The following is a 16,939-nucleotide window of genomic DNA, read 5'->3' on the forward strand; positions in this document are numbered from 1 at the left end:
GATTCTTTGTGGTAAAATTAGTTCACTTTTGTTCTTAAATCAACAAAAAATACAAGTACATAAACTGTTTCAATGGCAACTGCCACCATATACAGGCATTGTCTAGACTAGCAGAAAAATTTGTAGAGACCTTGCAGTATTCTTCTCTGGATTAACCCTGTTAATACTACACCTCCTCAAAATAAACTGTTGACCCATCAAGTCTCTTTCCCCCCCCTTGCACCCCAGGGAATGATCTAAGGGAGGGAACTTTACATTTCTTTCTCACTTTTTCTTTCTCCACCTCTGCCAGAAATTTGATGGGGCATAAAGAAGAAGGGAAAGAGGGGAGGACTTCCTGGGGCAAAATCAGAACTGGGGAGGTCCGGAACTTGACTTCCTTGCAGAACCCAAACTGCCTCTGCACTCTCATCGGCTCTGACAACTTCCTCCAGCTAAGAATTAAATCTTAGCGTGTATCTACACTACAGAAATAATGCAGTTTGAAGCCACTTCAAGTGCTGTAGCTCCATTCTATGGAATCCTGGGGTGTGTATTTACAAGGTCTTCAGCTTCTCTGTCAAAGAGTGCTGGTGCCTCACAAAACTACAAATCCCAGGATTCTGTAGGATTAACAGACAGTTAAAGTGCTGTCAAGCTGCATTATTTCTACAGCACAGATGCACCCCTAGTTTCTAGTATGCTCCTAGTCAATCATGTTCCTAGAGAGAATTCCATAAGAAGATATATAGATTTGTGTGTTAATTTTCGGATGCTCAAGTGTAAACTGAGAGCCAGCTTGGCGTAGTGGTTTGAGTGTTGGGACTGTGACTCTGGAGACTAGAGTACAATTTCCATCTCAGTCATAAAACCCACTGGGTGACACTGGGCAAGTCACATGCTCTCAGCCTCAGGGGAAGGCAACTGCAAATCTTGCCAAGCAAATCCCATGAGCTTTAGGGTCACCATAAGTCGGAAACAACTTGAAGGCACACAGCAACAGCAAACAAGTACCTACATATTGCCCACATTTTAAAACATGATTTCTCAAAATAAAAGCCACACTATATATGTATGTGTGTGTGTGTGTGTGTGTGTGTGTGTATAGTATTGCATATGTTTAAAAATCATGTAATTCTTCCAAAGACCTGCTATCTCTGTACACAAGCATTATGCCCAGTACACGTATTACACTATTATCAGTCCTTTACAGTGGAAAGAAAAGGATTACAAATTTAACTGTGTACCAACTACGCAGCATGAATCCAAATGGCATGCAATCTGAGTACACCGTTCTTTTGCTTACTTCGCAATGATATAATAGAAAGGAGAGAATTAAAGCAGGAAAAATGTAGTGCTTAATCTAATCTCTTTATTAAAATGTGACAAACACAGCAAGGAATATGACCAGAATGCTCTGAACTCACAGTAAACTAAAAGATAGCAGACTGAAAGCCAAGTGAGACTAGCATGGAGTGTCGCTGGACAGCTTTCCAAGGGTCAGCCTCCTCAAGATGTGCCCAGTCCCTCAGCCCTATTTTCCAATTCCTCTTCCTTAACAATCAGAGGTCTGAACTCATTGAAAATGCTCAATCCCCACTGGACTGTTTCTCATCCCCTCACCTCCACTTTCTCCACAGGACTTTGTGTACATCTGCAAACCTTGGAGTTCACTTAAGGCTGCTTATGCCTGCCTCATCTGTATACATGGCACCAACCGGAATACATAAAGAGGCACACTTGAAGAATAAATGGACTGTTGTATATCTCATAATCTGACAGGACAGGATAGCCTATTGCAGAAGGAATTTTGGCATTTGGTTCAACCTGCTGCTCAATGCAAGAAAGCAAGAGCTGTTATGTCTCTGATAGTTGTCCTACCTCAACCTGAAGGGAAACTATCACTCCTGCCTACACCTGTAAGTGGATATAATGTGAACTGCTTTTTTCATTAAAAATGTTTATCTAGTATTTAAAGAAAATCTATCTTCTGATAGCTTAAAACCACTGAAACAATCCCTGTCCTCTGGAGCAGCAGAAAAAAGGTATTTTTCCACTTTACAGACTTCAAGCATTTGAAGAGTGTAATCATGTGTCTGTACCATCATCTCCACCTCTACCACACCTATCCTCCTGAGTCTTCTCTTCATAGAATCATAGAACTGGAAGAGACCACAAGGGCCATCCAGTCCAACCCCTTGCCATGCGGGAAATCTCAATCAAAGCATCCCAGACAGATGGCCATACAGCCTCTTCACCAGGCTAGCATTCCTAGTTCCTTCAAACATTCATCATACAACTTGTTTTCCACTCACCAATATTCACCTTCAAACCTGTTTGGATTTGGCTGCACCAGGGACCAATAACCTCAGGAGTTAGGACCATCAGTTGCATGCAAGCCACATGGGTTCCCCATCCAGCCCACAAGCTTTCTCTTGTATTATCTGTGATCAGAGATCAGACATAAAAAGGCATGCAAAGACCAAGAAGCTGTTGCATGGAACTCAGCACAACCTGGAAAACTGTTACCTTAGAACTTACTCCAAAGTTGACATGTATAGAACTAACCTATGTTTTGTATGTTTGGTTGAAAATGTCCACCTGCATAGGAATTACATCTGCCCCACTCATGTTGGCTTGGTCCTATCTGAGGTCATGGGGAAAGAACTACTCATTGCCAGCACAAACCCCCAACCCTTCCCCAAGTCCCATTTCAAAGTGGAATTCAGCAACCACACTAAAAACAATGTTGTCCATCCCTGGTCTACAGCATATTTAATATGTGAGACCCAGAACAGGATAAAGTATTCCGGACTTGTGACTAATACACAGTGGGAAACTATGGTTCTCTTATTACTACCTGAAATCATATTTTTTGTAATTTCACCACATAAATGACTCTTGTTCATTCTCAACGTGAAGTAAAATCCCAAATCTTTTTCACAGTTAAAATAAAGCAAAATACAGTTGGCTCTCTGTATTCACAGATTCTTTATCCATGGATTCAACTATCCACGGCTTGAAAATATAAAAAAACCCCATAAATTCCAAAAAACAAACCTTGATTTTGCCATTATAAGGAACACCATTTTCGCTTACAATGCATTTAATGGGGTTTGAGCATCCACGGATTTTGGTATCCACGGGGGCTCCTGGAACCAAACCCCAGTGGGTACCAAGGGCCTGCTGGATTTCCCCATACTGATGTTATTAAATTGATTATTTTTCTGTTGGCTAAATGCAGAACTTTGCCTCTGCTGAATTTCATTTTTTACATGTCAGCCCTATTTTCATTCTATCAGGTTATTTTGAATTTTATTTCCATCTCCAGCGATACAAGCTATAACTCCAGTTTTGTGTCAGTGCAATTAAACCAAGATTCCTACCCACTTTCATGTAAGTCACATGGACCATCTCTTCAAAATCTCCCTCAAAGTTTAATGATAAATCACTGAAGAGATCTCTGAGCATGGTTTTCCAGCCTGCACTGAATCCACCTGACAGTATTATCTTTCATGTGGTACTCACTGAACCATTTTCCTAACCAAAACTGGGATCTTTGTCAGATGCTTTGCTGAAATTAAGGCTAATTACAGCCACAACTTTCCCACAATCCACTAAACTAGTAACCTCCGTCAAAAGAGAGAGAGAGAGAGAATGAGTCTGGCAGGATTTATTCTTCAAGATTCCATGCTGGATTCTACTAAGCACTGCACTGTTTCTTTACAGTTTTGTTTTGCATCAATTTCTTTGAGAAGGGTTTATCTTCTGGCTTAAGCAGTTCCAGCCTAAAGACTTAGGGGCTCCCTGTGTCTTACCTTAAAAACAGCTGGTCTGAGGTAAAGCCACAGCCATTTAACATACAACAAATATTATATTAATCCTATTGTGCAAAGTGTCAGATTTTTCTGGCACAGATAAACAGTAACAGAGTTCAGGGAATTATGAGCATGAAGGATAGCTATTTGAATTTCAGGGAGCCTTTCAAAGATTTAAACTAAGCTCCTTTTATCCTTTTATTTACCAATTAAATTAAGAATATAGCAACAAGGATTACTTTGCACTACAAATAAGGCATGGAAGTCTAGAGACAGCTGCTGAAAGAAACAGTTGAAAGTGGGACTTTGGGAAATGGACGATGTTCTTGGGCATAATTTTTATGTAAAGAAGGCAAAAAAGCTATGCATGTGAAAAAAAACCTGTAGAGCCTCATATTAGTCAGAACAATGAGGGGAGGTCAAACATGACAATGAAAAGCTTTCATGAGACAGGCAAGAAGAAATGCTTTGCTCCATATTACCACTCATTTCACTTAGTAACTTGGTTAGAAAGCACAAGGACACTGTTCTAGTAAACTACTCAGAAAGCTTTTTAGAAACTGTACCACCTAGAAAAAACCTGCACATACTTTGCTCAATTGCATGAACGTCCTAGAAAATGCAAGCCATAGGGACAGCATGGCCCATTTCCTCTGCTCTCTGAAATGCAAAGTTCTGACCTGCATATTATATACATCACTGATCAGAACTGTTACAGTGTGTGTCTAATGGGCCAGTAATTGCTTTCCAAACAGAACAGAATTCTGCATCATAAAAGTAACTGAACCAGTCTCTTGTCTTGTACTTGGACACTGTGGCACAGAATGAATGAGATACCAAACAGTGTAAACAACAGTTTGAAATAAAGCTATTCTGCCACAAGAAAATTTAAATAAGTGAGTCATCAACATTCACCATCTATTTAATGTAGAGCCACCATCAGTCTCTCAAGCCGCAATCCTATACATACTTACTAGAAATGAAACCATATTGAACACAGTGGGAATTAGTTCTAAGCAGATGTACACAAGATTACACTGTCAGGTTTATTCATTATTTTCAGAATGGAACAGGGCAAGTTCAGCACATCAAGACCTTAAATTGTTACAGAAACACCAACTTTTCCTACTTGCCCTATGAAAAGTTCTTATAACTGAGTGATCATATTCATGTGAAAACTTATGGGAAGTACTAAATTCTACATGCAGGTACTCAAGTCACATAGAGATTTTAAGACAGAACACAACAAGCAGAAACTATATTCAACTGCCATGAATTCAGTTCAATATAGCCAATCAATAAAACAGAATTGGCTGTCAAATGTACAGCTTTCCCCTTAATTCTTCAAACACGACAGTATTTAAAAGGACACATGATAAACATTCAAATGATAAAACATGTGGTACAGAAACTATATTGAAATTTTGAAAGTACTGTAAAACTTCAACTTTTTTGCCATCTAATAGGACAACAATTTTTCTTATTTCCCTGTATCAAACATAAAATCTTCTGCAGAAATCCCCTTCAAACTGAAACAGCAACAACAACAAAGGTATGGAACCAAGTGAGAAGTGACCAATTTAAAATGCTAATCTAAGACAAATACTAAAAAGAGGCAATGATTCAAGCACTGCAATTAAAATGCACACTAGAACTTTTTGCACAGGTGGCTGAAAATCTCTGTTTACAAGACACACTTCCTTATCAGCTTATCTTGAAATAATGCTGCCAATAATCTTGTCTTTATACTCCATGCTAAAGACTGCCCTTTGTTTATCTAGTCTTGTCACATATTAAAATTACATTGCTATACAGAATTGTTTGGTTACTCATTTTATTTATGGTTTGTCACCAGTATAGCAAGCAGTAAATATAATGGAGAAATCCCCCTATGGTTATAGTCCTGGAAATCTGTTTCATTCTTTATTTGTCATCTGAGATTGAGCTATAAGACGCTACTTGCATTACTTTTGTGGAAGTGAGAGATCTATTTACAGAAACACAAAAAAGCAATCTCTAACTTGCAAACTTCTCCCCATAATAAAATGCTGTTTGTTTGTAAGGAAGCCTTTTAAGACATGTAGCCTATGAACTCTCTTTAATAATGATTCCTTTGAGGTGGCTGATACCCTGTCCATTAAATTTTCCTTACCTCTGTACAAAATTTTCAGGTCAATTCCTTCACGTGTTAGAAAGCATGTCAAGTGGCTCCCAGAGCTTTACAACCAAACATTATGTTTAAGGCTCGGTCACTTCCAATATTGCAGTTTGCAATTAAAATGGAGGCAAGGCCAAGCCCCATCTGTGCCTGGCTTTAAGGGGAGACAATAACCCCAAACAGGCCTGGCTTTCAAAGAGGCAGAAAGAGAAAGCAAGACCAGGAGAAAGAGACACACTTCACCAGTATTGTTATTATTATTACCTCATCCCTTTCTTCCAGGCAATCCTGAGCCTCTCTCTCTCTCTTGCCAAATTCTTTTGGTCCAACTTGCACAGATGCTTATTTCTTTAAAGCCTTCTTTAATAACAACGACAACAACAACAAAAAGAGAACATTAAATTCAAAAGCCCAGAGCAGAGTGGCAGCGCTTGCTATTTGGCGAAGTGGAGCTCCTGTGAAAATGCCCCCTTGCCTCCTCTCCTCTCCTCTCCTCCCTGGAGCTGGGAGTTGACGCAGCAGAAACTGCCAGCTGGAAAATTCCCCTTTTGGAGGTTGGAGGGAGGGGTTGGGGGAGAAGGAGGAGGAAGGGGGGCTAAGCCCTCCTGCCAGTCAGTCCCTGGGCTGCCCCCATCTGCCCACCCACCAAGTCCCAAATAAGGCATCCTCTCCTGGGGTGAAGGGAGAGCAGAGAAGCCCTGTGCCCTTGCCATGCAGAGAGGTGGCAGGAGCAGGTACTACCAATCCCCCCAGCCCCAGAGAACAACCCATGCTTCTTTAATTGGATTTCACTCAGCTGCCCTCCAGGATCTCAGAGAGCAGAAGCCCTTGCCTGGCTTTGCAAGGTGGATTCCTCTCCTCCAGTGTCTCTCTCTGGGCAGAGAAGTGAGTGCCAGGGACAAGAGGGGAAGAAAGGAGAGGGTTTAAGGGCATTGGAGAGGGGTGTTTTTTTTTGGGGGGGGGTAGGGGATATCCTTTAATTAGTAAAGGCTGGAAGGCAGAGAGAAAGAGAGGTCTTTTAATGAGGAGAGGAAGAAATACAGGTATCCTTGCTTCAAGGGTCCAAAACACACGGCAGAAATCATCATGCAGCTCGAGACCGTGAAAGCCTTTGACTTCTCTTTAACTGCCCTGGCTCAATGCTAGGGGATTCTGGGAACTGTAGCTGTGTCAGACATGTCGCCTTCTCTGTCAGAGAGCTCAGGGCCACAAAAACTGCCCTTCCCAGGATTCCCTAGGAGTGGGCCATGGCAGTAAAAGCAGTCTCAAACTGGATGATTTCTGCAGTGGGTTTATTTTGGACCCAAGAGACCCTGTTCCTTTAAAATAGGAAAACTAAACCTTGTTTTTACATTACCCCCCCTCCTCCTCCTCCTCCTCTCCAGCATCGGAGGGCCATTGCCCCCATCAATTACCAGCTGGAAAATTCCCCTTTTGGAGGTTGGAGGGAGGGGTTTCCCAAATTTACTCCCAATTTATGTATTTAATCAATTTATCGCCTAAAGGAAATATTTAGAACCTGTTGCCGAAAATAAATAAATATTTATCTATCATCATCACTATTTGTTATTATTACTGTTATTAATATGCCACTTTCTCCTCAAATTGATGGACTCCCCCCCTTCTTTCCTACTCTTTTGACATGTCTTTTGGGGGGGAGAAATGTCTTCAGTTTTTAAAAAACGTAGTGTAGCGGTTTGAGCACTGCGATAAACCATTACTCCACGCTGAGTTTATTATTTATTCCCTTTAGGAAATAAATAAATAAGTAAATAAACAAATGTTCCCTTGATCAGACTCTTGAGGTCAGGGTTCAAATCCCCACTAAAGTGTAAAAGCCCACTGGGTGACCTTGAGCAAGTCACATTCTCTCAGCCTCAGAGGAAGGCGAAGGCAGATCTCTGAAGAAATCTTGCCAAGAAAACCCCTGTGATAGACTTGCCTTAGGCAGGGCCACCAGAAGTCAGCAACAACTTGAAAGCACAGAGGAACAAATTATTATTACCCCTCACGCTTCCATACAGCTTGGTCTAGACTGAGAAAGAAAATAGGAGACCAGACTTAGTTATTGCTCTAGAGTATTTATACCCCCCTCTCCAGCCCCAAAGGCTTTCAGAGCAGCTCACAAATGGTTAGCTGTACTTCAGACCCCCCCCCCCCCCAATCTCCTTCCATCTCTCTGGGGACTGAAACATTGAAGACATTTCTCCATACACTCCTCAAAAGAGTACGAAAAACCTGGGGAGGGATGTTCCTCAATTTCAGGAGAAGTGGCAAATTAATGATAGTAATCATAAATAGTAACGATGATGATGGTGATGGAAGCCAAGCTTGTGAAATGGAGGGGCGTGCATGAGACAGGTCAAAACATATTCAAACAAGTAGGAAAGAACTGGGGGGACACCCCAATTTGAGTCCCAATTTTGGGAGGAAAGTGGCATATTAATCATGATGATGCTGGTGGAAGCCAAGTTTGTGAAATGGAGGGCACAAGTTGAACATGAGACAACAGTGTGATGCCGCAGCTAAAAAGGCCAATGTGATTTTAGGCTGCTTCAATAGAAGTATAGTGCCTAGATCAAGGGAAGTAATAGTGCCACTCTATTCTGCTCTGGTCAGGCCCCACCTGGAATATTGTGTCCAGTTCTGGGCACCACAATTCAGAAAGGACATTGAGAAACTGGAGCCATGTGTCCAGAGGAGGGCGACTAAAATGGTGAAGGGTCTGGAAACCATGAAGTCCTATGAGGAATGACTGAGGGAGCTGGGGATGTTTAGCTTGCAGAAGAGAAGGTTAAGAGGTGATATGATAGCCCTGTTTAAGTATTTGAAAGGATGTCATATTGAGGAGGGAGCAAGCTTGTTTTCTGCTACTGCAGAGAACAGGACCCAGAATAAAGGATGCAAGGTCCAGGAAAAGACAATGGATCACAATTCGCACTCCTTCCTCAGAGTGTAGTGGAATCTCCCTCCTTGGAGGTCTTTAAACAGAGGCTGGATGGCCATCTGTCAAAGGGATGCTTTGATTGGGAGTTCCTGCATGGCAGAATGGGGTTGGACTGGATGGCTCTTGCAGTCTCTTCCAACTCTACGATTCCATGGATGAGATGGGTTAAAACACACCCAAAAGACTAGAAAAGAACCATGGAGGGATCCTAATTTGAGTCCTAATTTTGGAGGGAAAGTGGCATGTTACTGTTGTTGTTGTTTTTGAGCATGTTTGTTGAGTGTGTTTTAACCCATCTCATTCACAAGCCTGGCTTCTATTGTTATTAATAATCGTAATGATACTAATAACAGAAGCCAAGTTGTCAAATGGATGGAGGGCACATGTATGAGATGGGTTAAAACACACTCAAAAGAGTAGGAAAGAACTGGGGGAGGACCCCAATTTTGAGTCCCAGTTTTGGGAGGAAAGAGGCATATAAACAATCTGTTGTTGTTGTTGTTGTTGTTGTGTCTTCAAGTCGCTCCTGACGGCCCTAAAGTCATGGGGTTTTCTTGGCAAGATTTGTTCAGAGGAGGCTTGCCACTGCTTTCCTCTGAGGCTGAGAGAGTGTGACTTGCAAAAGGACTAGTAATCAAAATAGTAGTAGTAGTAGTAGTAATAGAAATGCAAACCAAGGTTGTGTAATAGAGAGGGAGTGTGTGAGGCAAGTTAAACACTCAAAAGAGTAGGAAAGAAGTGAGTTTCCCCCCCCTCTTGAGTCCTAATTTTGGGGGGAAGGCAGCATAATAATAATACTAGTAGTAATAGTAACACTAGTGGTGGCAGCCAAGTGTATGTGCGGCGGGTTAAACACACTCAAAAGAACAGGAAAGTCCTAAAAAGGGGGGGGGTCCCAATTTGGTGGTGAAAGCAGCATATTAACAGTAGTAGTAATAACACTACTTGTAGTAAAAATAACAATAATAGTGGCAGCCAGTTGTGTTAAGCACCCACAACCTGAGAGGCGGCTGTGGGGCTTGGGGAGGGGGTGGCAAAGGGAACCCCCCAAAAATACGTATCAAGGGAGGTTCAGGGGTGTTAAATAAATAAACGCGTTTGTTGTGGGGCGTCTAATCCCTCTCTCGGCTCCTCGCTTACCTGTCTCTCACGAGGGAACAGCTGGAGACGGTGGCGGCGGCGGCGGCGGCTCTCCCTTTCTCCTTCCCTCAGTTGCTGGGGGTCGAGAAGGGAGAAAAGTGCGGGGGCTCTGCGCACTCTTCCCCTTCCCTTCCCCCCAAGCCCTCGGGGAGAAATGGAAAGAGAGAGCGGGAGCGCGCGCACCCCACTCCTCTCTCTCCCGCTCCCACCCCCCCATTAATTCTCTCTAATTCCCTCATAGCAACTTGGCCCGGGAGTGGGCGTGGCCTTCTTGGAGAGGAAAGGTATTGGGCGTGGCGTGTGAAGGGGGAAAAAACCACTTCATCATTGATTGGGTACATCCCGTTCTAAGCCACGCCCTCCCCCCGTTGATTAGGTACTGCCCGTTCTAAGCCACGCCTAAGAGGCGGTTTCCTTTTAAAATGGTGGCGGTTACGGCGGGCCACGCCCCTTCTCGGGGGGGGGAGGGGGAGGCAAGCGCGAGCAACTGTCAAACGGTTTCTGGACACTGAGCGCGGTGGGCGCTAAGCATCATGGGAGAAAGCAAAGCCCTGACAGGATTGTCGCCAAGGGCGAGCTGGGGCTTCGGTCGCCTTGGCAACAGCGGCCAGGGCCTTTCTCCCCTCACAGTCCTCCTTTTTGCCCTCTGGAAGGGCTATGAGGAGAAATGATAATGTACAATACTGTAATGTTATTGTAGCGCACCATAGTAGCCCTCAGGAAGAGTGTTTTCCCCCTCCATCTCCCCACCATGCCTTGTTTATTTAAGGAAATAAAGTTAATATCTGAAAACTATTATTATTATTATTATTATTATTATTATAGAATTTTTTTATATAAAACCAATATTTTCCTCAGATATTTACAAAGGATATTTATATCCAGTGTAATCCCTACATATAAAATAGCCTTCTGCCACCAATTGAACTTCTTCCGTCGCTCCAGAAACCTCATCCAAACAACATCTTTTCGTCTTATATTTAAACATTCAAATGAAACGTTATAATATCTTAAAATATCTTAAATGTTTTTTAATTAGGTAAATTTCCATAATGTAACCAAAACAATATTAATAACAACAACTACAACGTCCACAGATTGACATAAACTGTTACAATAAAATGTCTCGAAACAAAACAAAATCCAAGAAAAGAAAGGAGAAAAACAGAAAAAAGGATAATAATAACTAATTAATAACCATATAATTAAAAATAATAACTGTAAGCCATTCTGAGAGCCTTTAGGGCTAAAGGGCTGGGTATAAATACCATAAATAAATAAAGCCTTTCGATATCCTTCTATTATCTATCCTCAATCTACCGTAATATCTAGAAATAAAATATATAGTCTACCTTGAGCACCTTACGAACATTGTTTTGTGAATTCTTAATCCTTTTAATTAACATCACTCCTATCTCTTATTGCCACCTTTCTTTACAATATTCTAAGACAGGAAACCATTCTTTTCTCAGTTTCTTCCACATTTCTGTGGTTTATCCAATTAGTCAGTTTGTCCATTTCTATCATCTCCAGAAGTTTCAGAAGCCGATCCATCTATTTCTGGCATCTCTTGTCTTTTTCCAATATTGGGCAATTAATATTCTAGCTGCTGTTGCCACATAAAGTATTATTTGCCAATATTTCAATTTGCTGAGGAATCTTAAAAAAAAAGACATGACACATAATTCCTACTGGATTTAAACTGGGAAAAAAACCCCGCAAAAGCGGGTAGTTTTTCAGATGACATTCGGGGTTAATCTGAACAGAAAATAGAAAAAACCCACAAAAGTGGGTTGTTTTTCAGATGACATTAATGAGAATTAACACAACATTAACCCAAATGGAAACAAGACCAAACCTGCTCCTTTTTACTTTCGGAAAATCCCTAAAGGGTGGGTTTTGTCTACTTTCTGTTTGGGGTAATGTTACGTTAACCCTGTTGCGTGTGTAAAACTACCCACTTTTGCAGGATTTTTCTGGTTTTTAAATCCCGTTTTGGCATGGGATTTTTGCAGTTTGTCCCCATGTGATATACTCCTGTGATTGGATGGGTTAGATCAGAGATCCCCATGTTGGCCAATAATATGGGATTCTGGGAGCTGACGTCCAAAATCCCTTAAATAGCACTGTTTGGGGACCACTGGGTTAGATCTGTCTAGGGCATTTGCTCTGGGATTCTGCAAAGTGGAAATTATCTTTAGGATTGAAACTTTAGACAAACATGCGGTCCCAGCATAAACCGATACTGGATAAATAACAGTCCCAAAGCAAGGAGACACTACTTCCTCAAAGCTACACCTTGAATGAGTTTTTATGAACCGTAGTTCAGCTCGTCTCATTCACTGTTGGAAAAGATCTTTTGATCTTAACAGGCATCCCAGCCAAATAGATTCCAGTTTTTCCACTGTGTGTTTTAAAAGCAAATGAGGTTTTCCATCACAACTCTTTCTACTGAGAACATCTTTATTTTTGGAAAAGAAGATCAATATACATTGATTAATGTAACAAAACTCTGTCTTTCAAGACTGACATAGTTCTTTTCGGCTGCCTTTTCTAGCAGGTAGCCGAAGGCAGTGCTTGCTAGAAAAAGGTCTGTTGCCATTCAGATAAATTATGGGCTTGCGGCAGCCATGTACTTGTACAAATCTAAAAGAGCAATGTAAGATAAGAAAAGGCCAATCTCTTGTTTAACAGGATCTGAGCCAATGTGTTTCTTGATATCAGATTCAGTGATGTAGTTAGGGCCACACATTCATTTGACTGAAATATTTATCACTGTAATGGTAGCTTTTCCTAATATAGTGCCTTCCAGATGTGTTGCCACCTGTCCGTCATGTCAGGAAGTTCTTCCTAATGTTGAGCTGGAATCTCCTTTCTTGTAGCTTGCATCCATCGTTCCGTGTCCTATTCTCTATCCTCAATATAACATCTCTTCAAATATTTCAACATGGCTATCATGTCACCTCTTAACCTAGGCTAAACAAGGCGATCCTCATAAGGCATGGTTTCCAAGCCCTTTAGTGTTTGGTCACTCTCTTCTGAACATAGGAAAGGGGATCTAGGAGTCCCAGTAAAATTAAAGCCATCAACTAGTCCAGAATCCCATTGTCCATTCCTGGGGAAAGACATTCAGGCTTTGTTACCTAACCAGGGAGGCTATTGATTGGGACTAGTTTTAAGGTATAAATACAGTTTCAAAACCAAACCTCTGTGCTCACAGCCAACATACTTCCCTGCACTCTGTATGTTTTGTGTCACTCTCAGATCTTCCAGTCTTTCCATGGTCTTTCCTGGACAAGTAATTATAACCCCATGGCAAACCCCTGAAAACTCCTCTATCCCCTTTCTATATTTCCATTTCGGTTAGCTCTGTATACTGGGTAAGGTTGAATTGCTATCTTGTGTGTGTGTTTGATTGCACACTGCATTTTCTAAATACAGTGGGACCTTGTTATCCACGGGGGTTTGGTTCCAGGATCCAACATGGATAACAAAATCCGTCGATGCTCAAGTCCCATTAAATATAATGGCATAGCAACATGGTGTCCCTTATATCAAATGGCAAAATCAAGGCTTGCTTTTTGGAAATTATAATTTTTAGGAATATTTTCAAGCCGTGGATGCTTGAATTCGTGGATAAAAAAATCGGTGGATAAGGAGGGCCAACTGTAAAACCTTCTTAATTGAATCAAAACCTGGAGTTCTCCTCAGTTAGTACTGGTGCAAACAGTGCAAAGATTATCCAAGCCCCTTGCAAAAGCTAATTTTCCCAACATTTGAACTATCGCTGACAGTCTCTCCCTCCTGTTCTTTGGGTAACAGTGGTGTGTGGTCTTTGGTGTGTGTGTGTGTGTTTGTGTGTATGTGTAAAGCAGGGGTGAGAATCCTGAGGCCCTCCAGATGTTGCCCTCCTTTGGACATGCTCCAGTTTCTCAACAACAACTGGTGAAGGATCTGGAAACCATGTCCTGTGAGGAATGATTTAGGGAGCTGGGGATGTTTAGCCTGGAGAAGAGAAGGTTAAGAGGTGATATGATAGCCCTGTTTAAATATTTGAAGGGATGTCATATTGAGGAGGGAGCAAGCTTGTTTTCTGCTGCTCCAGAGACTAGGACCCGGAACAATGGATGCAAGCTCCAGGAAAAGATCCCACCTCAACATTAGGAGGAACTTCCTGACAGTAAGGGCTGTTCGACAGTGGAACACACTCCTTCCTCGGAGTGTAGTGGTGTCTCCTTCTTTGGAGGTCTTTAAACAGAGGCTGGATGGCCATCTGTCGGGGATGCTTTGATTTGGATTTCCTGCATGGCAGAAGGGGGTTGGACTGGATGGCCCTAGTGGTCTCTTCCAACTCTATGATTCCATGATTCTATGTTGCTGGACTGGAATTCCCAACATTTTTTTACCATTGACCTTGCTGGTTAGGAGTGCTAAAAGTGCTAGGCGTCAACAACATCTGGAAGGCAGCATAATTCCTGTCGCAATGTGGCTCCTTCTACCTTCCCTTTGCTTTGTCCCCTTCCCTTACCCTTATCAAAATCCTCACTTCTAGCAGTCTGTTTATTAGTACTGTTATTCACCAAAGTTCACCCCATGCAACTCATCACAACTCAACAGCTTCTCTGTCCCACCCCTGAAACCCCAAAGTATGTTCTAAATTGCTAGAAACAGCATAAACACGTCATTTTACAACTCTTACTGCTGAATTCTGACTATTTTCTTTTAGAAATATTAAAATAATGAATGGAGTCATTTTATAGATGTCGGTGTAGTTCAGTGGTAATCCTTCTAAACAAAAGGTTAATGAGCTGCTTTCTTAAAGCCTTATCATTCCATCCGCTTGTGACTCCGTACATTCTCTGTAGACTCCTCCACTTCTGGGAATGAATTCCTTCTCTTTCACCTTTGCATTTCTTTGATTTCAGACAGGCATGCCCTAGTTCCCACCCTGCAACCCCCAGCATTTCTTCCTCCTCCTCTTTCTGCTGGAAGAAGGTAGTTATTTATTTAGCTGTGTGTGTCAAGCTGGACTAACTCCTCTCTGAGTTGCAGCAGCTGCAACCTGGCTTCTGCCTTGGGGAATTACTCAAGAGATGGAGAGCACAGATCTTGGCAGAATCTGTTTTAAAGGGCCTGGGGAAAGCTTAAAGGGTCAAATTCCATCCTACTCCCACCCTCTAGAAGCTGGTGACACCAGTTTCTATTAGATTATAGTACTGGGTTTGATCATCATTTGTTTTCCTTTTGGTACTCTTTTGACTTAGATCAGAAAACATATCCAGAGGTAATCGTGTTGGCTATACAGCAAAGTACAATAGCATTCAATACCTACAAAGCAGAGGACCAACCAAAATGATAAAAATACATGATGCAAGTTTTCCAAGCTCCACTGACAACTTCACCAGGCAAAGGAGTTAAAAATCACACAAGAGAAAGAACAAAATGACAGTGCTAGAGTCACAGGCCTATATTTTGTCAAGACATTGTCATTGCTGTACTTAGTTAGGACAGTATGGAGGGATATCCATATGAACAGAGGCCAGTCTTCCCTTTTGGCCATGTGAGCTCTGGGAGACAAAAAGTCTTAAAGTCCAGGAAATAAAAGCTAAACTCCATTAGCAACACAAAAAGATGCTACCTTTGAGATCCAGGCTGCCTCTGTCCTGTGCAAGACTATGCAGTTTATCAGACGGGGGAAATCCTGTGTAAAAACGGAATTTAAAAGGTAGAAAAAAACCTGTAAAAGTCAGTTGATTTTCACACATGTCGTTGTTAAACTTGTGTTAATCTGAATGGAAAGTAAACAAAAGCCTCTCCTTTTTACTTTCAGAATTTTCCAAAAGTAAAAAGGAGCAGCTTTTGTTAACTTTCCCTCTACTTTCCATTCAGGTTAACATTAGTTTAACAATGGCGTTGTGTGAAAATCAACCCACTTTTGTAGGTTTTCCCCAATGTAAACCTCTGGTTTTGCACAGGATTTTCACCGTGTGATAAACTCCTATGTACCATCTTAACTGAGAACAACAGCAACAACATCTTGACAGAATGTAGGCTTATGATTCTAACATTGTCAAATTTTCTACTGCTTTATGATTATTCATCAGAAGAAACCAGCGGAGCTTTGAAAGCTTGTATCATGCATTTTGTGCATTTTGGTGGATCTAATAAAAGTATTGCTGCTTCCTTGATTTTGATTTAGCTGTTAACTTAATTTGAGTAGGTTCATACACTCCAACGATCCCAATATGGCTGGGACAGTCCCAGTTAATCCTCTGTCATTCCCCGTTTCCAGCTATAAAAATCTCCCAGTTTCTTGCTTCTCTTCCCACTTTCCCTTTTTGTCCTCAGCTTACTTTTCACAGATGAAAACTTGGACATATGTGGCCAAGCAAGATCAGAATGTGGTCAGGATGGTGAAAGTGATTAAGGATGATGAACACACTAGCCAGGAGAGGCTGCAGCAGTTTGCATTTGCCAGAGTGTAGGGAAGGGCAAGATTCATCCCCCTCTGGTCCTTTGCCTTTTTCTGAGTTAATTTTTGCAGTCTGAACTCACTTTGGAGCAATTGAAATAAGCAGAGGACAAAGGGAGGGAATGGGAGAAGAACACAGGAGAAAGGAGAAGCTGGAATATTCTGAAAGCAACTGAAAAAATGGGAGGATAGAAAATTAATCAGGACTGTCCCAGACAAATGGGGACAGTTGAAAGGTATGTAACTATGCAAACAAAAGTGAGAAATGTGTGTGTGTTTCATGTCTCCTGAAAATCCCCTCCCTCACACCTCAGAATCTCTTTTCTCCCCCCCCCCCACACTACTCTTTTTAGCCAAATGCTGGCCAAAATGGCAACGTCAATCATTTTGGCTGATATATCACTGAAAAATGAAGTATTTTTGAG

The 16,939-nt window shown here is 41.7% G+C and overlaps 1 protein-coding gene across 4 annotated transcripts in view; it reads right to left on the reverse strand.

Annotated features, from left to right (window-relative positions):
* Window positions 1-11,630, reverse strand: part of ZBTB46 (zinc finger and BTB domain containing 46) — a 100,072-nt gene extending 88,442 nt beyond the window's left edge. For 2 of the 4 annotated variants that reach the window (XM_089513552.1, XM_089513551.1), the window contains exon 1: window positions 6,220-6,427. The gene's annotated coding sequence lies outside the window, so the exon portion shown is untranslated. Of the gene's footprint in view, window positions 1-2,304; window positions 2,349-6,219; window positions 6,428-11,394 lie in introns of those variants that run through there. The other 2 variants (XM_089513548.1, XM_089513550.1) reach the window with 2 other exon arrangements.
* Window positions 11,631-16,939: the final 5,309 nt, after the last annotated feature.

The sequence above is a fragment of the Sceloporus occidentalis genome, unplaced genomic scaffold (genome assembly GCF_023333645.1).
Source record: "Sceloporus occidentalis isolate IW3139 unplaced genomic scaffold, rSceOcc1.0.p SCAF_3, whole genome shotgun sequence".
NCBI lineage: Eukaryota > Metazoa > Chordata > Lepidosauria > Squamata > Phrynosomatidae > Sceloporus > Sceloporus occidentalis.